The following is a 9,408-nucleotide window of genomic DNA, read 5'->3' as shown; positions in this document are numbered from 1 at the left end:
GAAAAAGAGGACCCGAACGGGTGAGTAGACTTGCCACTGCTCAAGTCAATTAAAAACGAAGAAACTCAACCCGTTGCAACCTAAACGATTTAGGCGACCCTCAGTGGTAGGCAAACCCTTGATGACCGTGGACAAATCAGGTTAAGTTCCCGGAACCCGGCTTACCTTTACCGGAAATCCCACACCTAACAGGAACCTTGCGTCTGGTACCTGTAACAATAGACGTAAAAGGACTGAAGTGCATCAGACCCCCCTGGACGAACCAGGCACAACGAGTGTGCCGCGAAGTGCCACGTAAGCATGAAAAACGGAGAAGGTGACCCATACCAGCCGGTTGAGGAGAACTTGCCACTGACCAAGTCAATTACGAACGAGACATCTCAAACCGTACCAGCCCACCGTTTGTGGAAGGTGACAACCCAGTGGAACCACGACCCCCCCCCTTACTCTGTGCGACTCCACCCCCCCACCCAAACCTGCGGAAACCCACCCCCCCTTCTGCTGGTGACACCTGCGTGCCCGCTAAGTGACGTGGAACCCGCACCCTGCGTGTGAACAATTGCACAAAAGGAACGATATGCCTGACACTCACTGCAACGGTTTTGACACGACCCCTGAACTTTACGTGAAACGAGACTGCACGAAAACAGTCCTGGAGCAGAGAAAAAGAAAGAAGAGAAAAAAAAAAAAAAAAAAAAAAAACAAACGAAAGCCATGAAGGAAAACGATGGACATGTACCAACCAGACAATATTTGCTGAGAGAGATAACAAACAAAATGTAAACTGAGCCACGATTGGCGTATCAACAACGTACGAACGCATGCGCTCGGCTGGCTTACCTGGAAAAGGTACTTCGTACACCTGGAGTGGTTCACCCCCGGGAGACCAGGCCTCAGAGTGACACCCTATAGGGCTCAGTCCCAGCAAAATACTTTCACCAGCTGCAGCTTGGAGGGATGCGGAGGATCAAGATATAACCCCTAACTGGGACACATGTATGAAATTTTTAACCACATGGCGTACATTGACAGAAAACATCCTGCGCAGGGAATGAAAGGCATGAATTAAGGATGAAAAAAAAGGTCTCCACCGTCAAATGAGGAAAATACTGCAGAAAAAAAAACCCCTGGTTACCCTGAGAACAGCAGCGCCCCCCCCCCCCCAGGTCTCCTCACTAAACAGGCAGTCAGAGCACCACAGACAACCCCCCCCCCCCTCCCAACCAAGATCCCCTCATCTCCATGCAGCCAGAGCCAGAGAGCCACAGGACCCAGCCAGAGCGCCACAGGACCCCCCCCCCCCCCCCCCTCCCTCCCACCCACAGTCTCCTCACCTGCCCTACCGTCGGGGAGCCACAGAACCCCCCCCCCCCCCTTGCTGATGACAGACACAGCACTGCCCGAGAAGTACCTCCCCTCGATACCTGACACGTAGCGGCCGAGCGAGGAGAGGGAACAGCCCTGAGCACCTGTCGTTGGCGTTCGATGGGGCCGAGAGCGCCGAAGAGCCGAGGAGCCGTGAAGGCTGGGATCCGTACAAGCCGCCTCTCCGCCGCGTGGAGCCGATGCGTCGGCTGCTGATGACGTCACGCCGGCGTCACGTCACAAACGAGAAGGTCCGGCCGTGGGGAAGGAGAAAGGAGGGCGGGTTTATGAACCCCCCGACTCCTCCTACAAATTCAGGCCCGCCTACGGCCGGCCTTCCCATTAAAGTTCACACAATATTTGTGCCAAGAAATCATGTTAAAATAATAAGTAGTCCTGCTGCCCCTTCCCTACTCGTTACGTCACAGGGACACATGGTTTCCTCAGGAGGATTAGTTACATTGTTGCCAGCTATCTCTAAAAACTACAGAACACCCCTCATTATATCATAGTGAAGAGGAGAGGGAAATGTATTTTGGATGACAACATTGCTCTTCCACTGATACAGTACAGTTAGTAAGTGTTGTCACTAGGGTTGTACCGATACCAGTATCGGGACCGATACTGAGCATTTGCGGGAGTACTTGTACTCCTGCAAATCCCCCGGATGCCAGATCCGATACTACCCCCCCCCCGCCGCCGCAATGCCGCCGCATTCCGCAACGCCCCTGCCGCCTACTTAATCAGCGTGCGGAGAACATTACAGCTTTCATTTGAATAGCCGTCTGTTCCCCGCCGCGTATAGACACTCCCCCTTGCTCGGGATTGGACGGGTGATCTGTCTATCAGAGTGCAGATCACCCGTCCAATCCCGAGCAAGGGGGATTGTCTATACGCGGCGGGGAACAGACAGCTATTCAAATGAAAGCTGTAATGTTCCCCGCACGCTGATTAACTAGGCGGCGGCATCTAGGTATGGGGAGACATGGTTGCATATGTGGGGGGACATGGCTGCATATGTGGGGACATGGCTGCATATGTGGGGGACATGGCTGCATATGTGGGGGACATGGCTGCATATGTGGGGGACATGGCTGCATATGTGGGGGACATGGCTGCATATGTGGGGGACATGGCTGCATATGTGGGGGACATGGCTGCATTTGGGGACACATTTAAAAAAAAGTATTGGTATTCGGTATCGGCGAGTACTTGAAAAAAAGTATTGGTACTTGTACTCGGTCCTAAAAAAGTGGTATCGGGACAACCCTAGGATAGGAAGTGTGCAGGATCACTGCAAGTAAAAATAAAGGAAAACAAGCCTGAAAAAACGATTGCATACATCACATCTAAGGTCTGGTAAGCTGAATTTTGTTGACGGGTTTAGATACATTTTAAACTTTAAAAAAAAAACATGCAAAGGAATACATAGGTTCTGTTTCATTCTGTCACAAAGGTGGCTATAGATGGATTGAAATTTGGTCGGTTCAGTAGGGACTAGGGATGAGCCGAACACAACCCCCCCCCCCCCGTTCGGTTCGCACCAGAACCTTAGAAACGGACTGACCGTTCGCACGAACATCTATAACCCCATTGACGTCTATGGGACTCGAACGTTCAAATTCAAAAGTGCTCATTTTAAAGCCTAATATGCAAGTTCTTGTCGTAAAACGTGTTTGAGAACCTGGGTCTTGCCCCAGGGAACATGTATAAAAGTTTTAAAAACGGTTGTTTTTTCTGGAGCAGTGATTTTAATGATGCTTAAAGTGAAAAAAAAAAGAAAAATTCCTTTAAATATCGTACCTGCTGGGTGTCTATAGTATGCCTGTGAAGTGGCACGTGTTTAGAACTGTCCCTGCACAAAATGAGATTACTATAAGAAAAAAGTAATTTAAAATTGCTTGCGGCTTTAATGTAATGTCTGGTCCCTGCAATATGGATGAAAATCATTGAGAAAAATAGTACAGACACAGACAGTACACACACCACGTAGCTTTAGGTGCACACTGCAGAGCACAATGGCAGTGAACACACCACATAGCTTTAGGTGCGCACTGCAGAGGACAATGGCAGTGCACACACCACGTAGCTTTAGGTGCACACTGCAGAGGACACAGGCAGTACACACACCACGTAGCTTTAGGTGCACACTGCAGAGGACACAGGCAGTACACCACATGAGAATACTGCAGCTAGCACAATCGCCTGCCTGTCAGTAAATTAGGAAGAGCAGATCTAGCTAAACTATACAGTGTATAAATATATATACAACACCTGGGATGCATATATATCCTCTACACACTGTAACTTTAAGGGCTCTTTCACACGGAGCAGATCCGTATTGATCCGCTCCGTTAGCCCGTTTGGCTCAGCTGGGATTCCTCCGTTAATCCCCGCTGAGCTGTCGGCTGACAGGGCAGTCCCCGCACACAGTGCAGAGACCGCCCTGTCTCTCCTCCGCTCTCCCCTATGGGGAATCGGATGAATACGGACCGTCTGTCCGTATTCATCCGATCTGTCAGACGGAAGAAAAATAGGGTTTTCTTCCGTCTGAAAAAACGGATCCTGACGGAGGCGGGTGATTACGGACGTTAGCAGATGCTCCATCCGCTAATGGCCGTGATCCCATAGGGAACCATTGTAAGTCCGTAAACGGACTTATGAAAAGCGGACCGTTCGTCCGCTGGTGTGAAAGGGCCCTAACTGACTAGCCTGCCTGCCTGCTCTATCTACCTACAAAAAATTACACTCTCTCGGTCTTCTCTCTCTTAACCACCGCAACACACTACACAAGGCCGACCTGCAGGCGGCCTTTTATAGTGTGGGGCGTGTACTAAACCCCCTGAGCCATAATTGGCCAAAGCCACCCTGGCTTTGGCCAATTATGGCTCTCCGTTTTCTGCAAGCTGTGATTGGCCAAGCATGCGGGTTATAGTGCATGCTTGGCCAATCAACGGCCAGCAATGCACTGCGATGCCGCAGTGAATTATGGGCCGTGACACGCCACTCGAATTTGGCGCGAACGGCCCGAAACATTCGGAATTCGACGAACGATCGAACATACGATGTTCGGGTCGAACATGAGTTCGACTCGAATACGAAACTCATCCCTAGTAGGGACTGGGTGAGGCAGGAACTGTGAAAGCACTGGGGCTCCAGACTTGGCTAATCTATTAATAACCAATGGAAAACATTTTGGGTGACTTCTTTTGATGTCACTTCTCTAGTTTTACTACATGCCATTAATATCTACTTCTCATTGGTACCCTTTTTTTGTCATATTCATGAAGAAGTCAACACTCAGTAGTGCGTTCACAGCATGGGGTCCGGTGTGTCCCTTTTCACTGGTTCAGGTGCGATTCTAGCCTGAATTCTTGCCTGAATTCGCACCTGAACCAGACCTAAAAATGAACAGGACCCATCTGCAATCTGGACCGCGGCCGCCCTGGACCTGTGTGAACCGGCTCTCAATGAGCATATCGTGTGCATTTCCGCATCCAATTCGCATTTATATGTGAACCCAGCCTTACTGTCAGACCTTCGTAATAACTCAAAGAGTTAAATGAGCAATATGTAAGTTAGTACTTTCATATTTTGTATCCACAGGCCTGTTCGTTTGATTTTTTAGTTTATAATTAAAAAATTGTATAATAAAGTTTATACCTAAAAGACCTTTTTAAGGACTACTGTAGGCAGTTTGCATTGGCGGTATATTTATGAAAGCTTAGCAATAAAACAGACTGACTTAAACACCTTAAAAAAATGCAAACAATAATAACCAGCTCTGGCATTTTCTTTATTATGTACTCTTATGTGGCACATATTATTCACATGACACATTCTGTGTAATTAGTGTTGCAACATTCCTCAAAATAGTAAAGTATTTGACAAGTCAACGTAAACAGTTAGGCTATGAATGAATTTTAAACAGTCCTCAAAACCTTTGTGTACAAGCTAGGGGAATGTACACAGAACTGTTCAGACGATACTATATATATATATATATATATATATATACACACACACATATACACAGTATCTCACAAAAGTGAGTACACCCCTCACGTTTTATGATTTTTTTTTATATCTTTTCATGTAGCAACACTGAAAAAAAATGACACTTTGCTACAATGTAAAGTAGTGAGTGTACAGCTTGTATAATTTGTGTAAATTTGCTGTCCCCCCAAAATAACTCAACACACAGCTATTAATGTCTAAACTGCTGGCAACAAAAGTGAGTACACCCCTAAGTGAAAATATCCAAATTGGGAACAAAGTGTCAATATTTTGTGTGGCCACCATTATTTTCCAGCACTGCCTTAACCCTCTTGGGCATGGAGTTCTCCAGAGCTTCACAGGTTGCCACTGGAGTCCTCTTCCACTCCTCCATGACGACATCACAGATCTGGTGGATGTTAAAGACTTTGCGCTCCTCCACCTTCCGTTTGAGGATGCCCCACAGATGCTCCATAGGATTTGGGCCTGAAAACAGGCTTGGCCAGTCCATCACATTTCCCCTTAGCTTCTTTAGCAAGGCATTGGTCATGTTGGAGGTGTGTTTGGGGTCTTTATCATGTTGAAATACTGCCCTGCGACCCAGTCTCCGAAGGGAGGGGATCATGCTCTGCTTCAGTATGTCACAGTACATGTTGGCATTCATGATTCCCTCGATGAACTGTAGCTCCCCAGTGCCGGCAGCACTCATGCAGCCCCAGACCATGACACTCGCACCACCATGCTTGACCGTAGGCAAGACACACTTGCCTTTGTACTCCTCACCTGGTTGCCACCACATAGCTTGACACCATCTGAACCAAAAAAGTTTATCTCATCAGATCACAGGACATGGTTCCAGTAATCCATGTCTTTAGTCTGCTTGTGTTTCGGCAAACTGTTTGCAGGCTTTCTTGTGCATCATCTTTAGAAGAGGCTTCCTTCTGGGACGACAGCCATGCAGACCAATGTGATGCAGTGTGCGGCGTATGGTCTGAGCACTGACAGGCTGACCCCCCCACCTCTTTAACCTCTGCAACAATGCTGGCAGTACTCATACAGCAAATTTACACTGTTATACAAGTTGTACACTCACTACTTTACATTGTAGCAAAGTGTAATTTTTTCAGTGTTGTCACATGAAAAGATATAATAAAATATTTACAAAAATGTGAGGGGTGTACTCACTTTTGTGAGATACTGTATACATACAGTAAATCAATTAGTGGCTCCTGGTTCCACCGGTTTTGAATTTGTTAAGCTAGCCATACACACATTTTTCTGTGTGCTTCGTGTCATTGGAAGAAAAACCTTCTTTGCACTGACAACTTTCTGGCAGAGGGCAGCAGGTTTTCCTTAAAGCGGAGGTTCACCCGAAATTTTTACTTTGGCTCAAGTAAACTAGCAGGCAGAGACAATAACTAATCCATTTTTTAATGGCGATCCTTACCTTAGTACTGCAGCAGTTTCTCCCCTGTCACTCAATATTCCCCGCAGGGAGTGGGCGTTCCTAATCACAGGCTGTGATTGACGTGCTTCCGCCCGGAGCATACTGCGCATCACGAGTTGCCGAAAGAAGCCTAACGTCGGTGCGGCTCTATACGGCGCATGCGCACCGACGTTCGGATTCTTTCGGCAACTCGTGACGCGCAGTAAGAGCCGGTCAAAAGCACGTCAATCACAGCCTGTGATTAGGAACGCCCATTACCGAGGGAAAGCCGGGGGTGAAAATAGCCCTATACCGTTGGTCTCCTAGGTCGGCTCCATGTATTGTTAGAATTTTTTTTTAGGGTGAACCCCCGCTTTATGAATTTGATGGTATTTTTGCTTATCCAAAATTCTGTGTTCCAGTCCCTGCTACAGAGAAACACTCCATTACAGGACATTACCACCTCCATGCTTTACTGTAGGAATGGTGTTATTTGGATGGTAAGCTGTATCAGATTTCTGCCAGATATATATTGTTTGGTGTTGAGGCCAAATAATTACAGTTTCATCTGACCATAACACCTTTTTCCATGTGGCCTCAGAAACTTCAAGGTTGGGTTTTTCTTGCAACACTCCCATACAAGCCACATTTGTGGAACATTTTTGATATTGTTGTCATATGTACACATTGACCACTCTTTTTCCGCGTACACGCCATGGGACATTCCGACAAAACTGTGGATTTTTTTTCCGACGGAACATTGGCTCAAACTTGTGTTGCATACACACGGTCACACAAATGTTGTCGGAAATTCCAATCGTCAAGAACGCGGTGACTAACAACACGTACAATAAGCCGAGAAATATGAAGTTCAATAGGCAGTGCGGCTCTTCTGCTTGATTCCAAGCATGCACGGATTTTTGTGCGTCGGAATTGCATACACAAAATCTGAATTTCTGACATAGAACTTTTGTTGTTGAAAAAATTGAGAACCAGCTCTCAAACATTTGTTGTCGGAAATTTCCGACAGCAAATGTCCAATGGAGCCTACGCACAGTCCGAAGATCCGACCAAAAGCTCACATCGCACATTTGTTGTCAGAAATTCGGATCGTGTGTACGCGGTATTAGTCATAAATTCCTGCAACGGCTTCTGAGTTGCTGTAGGCCTTTTGGTAGCCTCTCTGACCAGTTTCCTCCTGCCTCTTTCATCCAGTTTGGAATGACCTCCTGATCCAGGGAGGGTCTGTGTTGTACCAAAACCCTTCCACTTCTTACTAATAGACTTCCCTGTGCTTCTAGGCATTGATAAAGCCTATGATTTTTTTTGTATCTGTCTCCTGACATGTACCTGTCAACAACTTTATCCTGGAGATCATTTGTGCCTTGCAACCCTTAGGCCCCTTTCACACTGAGGAGTTTTTCAGGCGGTTTAGCGCTAAAAATAGCGCCTGAAAAACTCCTGCCCTGCTGTCTTAGGCCGCGTACACACGGTCGGTCAAAACCGATTAAAACGGACTGAAGGACCTTTTCATTGGACCAAACCGACCGTGTGTGGGCCCCATCGGTCAGTTATACTTCGGTCAAAAAATGTAGAACTTGCTTTAAAATTTAACCGATGGACGCCTAACCGATAGGTCAAAACCGACGGTTAGTATGCAAAAGCATCGGTTAAAAATCCACGCATGCTCAGAATCAAGTCAACGTATGCTTGGAAGCATTGAACTTCGTTTTTTTCAGCACGTCGTTGTGTTTTACGTCACCGCGTTCTGACCCGATCGGTTATTTAACCTATGGTGTGTAGGCACATCAGACCATCAGTCAGCTTCATCGGTTAACGGATGAGAACGGTCCTTCAGATTATCAGATTGACCAACCGTGTGTACGCGGCCTTAGTGTGAAAGCCCTTGGGCTTTCACACTGAGGCGATGCGCTGGCGGGACCGCTCCAAAAGTCCTGCCAGCAGCATCTTTGGTGCGGTGAGAGGAGCGGTGTGTTTACCGCTCCTTCACCACTCCTTCCCATTGAAGGCAATAGGAAATTGCGGTAATACCGCCGGCAATGCGCCTCTGTATTAACCCTTTTTCGGTCGTTAGCAGGGGATATTACCGCACCACTAGGCCGAATACCGCCGCAATTCCGCGGCAACGCAGACAATATAGCGCCGCTAAAAATAGCGGCGCTATACCGCCACCGCACATCCCGCCCCAGTGTGAAAGGGGCCTTAGTTGATTGTTTGCTTCAGTTGCACTACCAGGGATTGAAATGCTCCAGTAAAGCTAATTTTTCAACTCTGATTTGTTTGTTTTTTTTTGTTTTGTTTTTCTGACATGTTGGTGTTATATCTTTCACTTGGATATTATAAGTTGCACTGAGTAGATACAATAAATACAGCTGGATAAAACAAAAACTGTGTGTCTTTTAGGCTGCAAAGCAACAAAATGTAATTATATTTAATATATAATCAAATTCAAACCCAGTTTTGCATACACTCAACCAATAAACACCTGTGTTTGTATCAAATGTTCATGACCCTGAAAATTCTAATTCCAGATAAAACTTTTACTAGTACATGAGCATTACAATAATTAAAATCCCCCCACCCCCCCCCCACTGAGAATC

The sequence above is a fragment of the Rana temporaria genome, chromosome 2, assembly GCF_905171775.1.
Source record: "Rana temporaria chromosome 2, aRanTem1.1, whole genome shotgun sequence".
Taxonomy (NCBI): domain Eukaryota; kingdom Metazoa; phylum Chordata; class Amphibia; order Anura; family Ranidae; genus Rana; species Rana temporaria.
Note: the sequence above shows the minus strand (reverse complement) of the source record.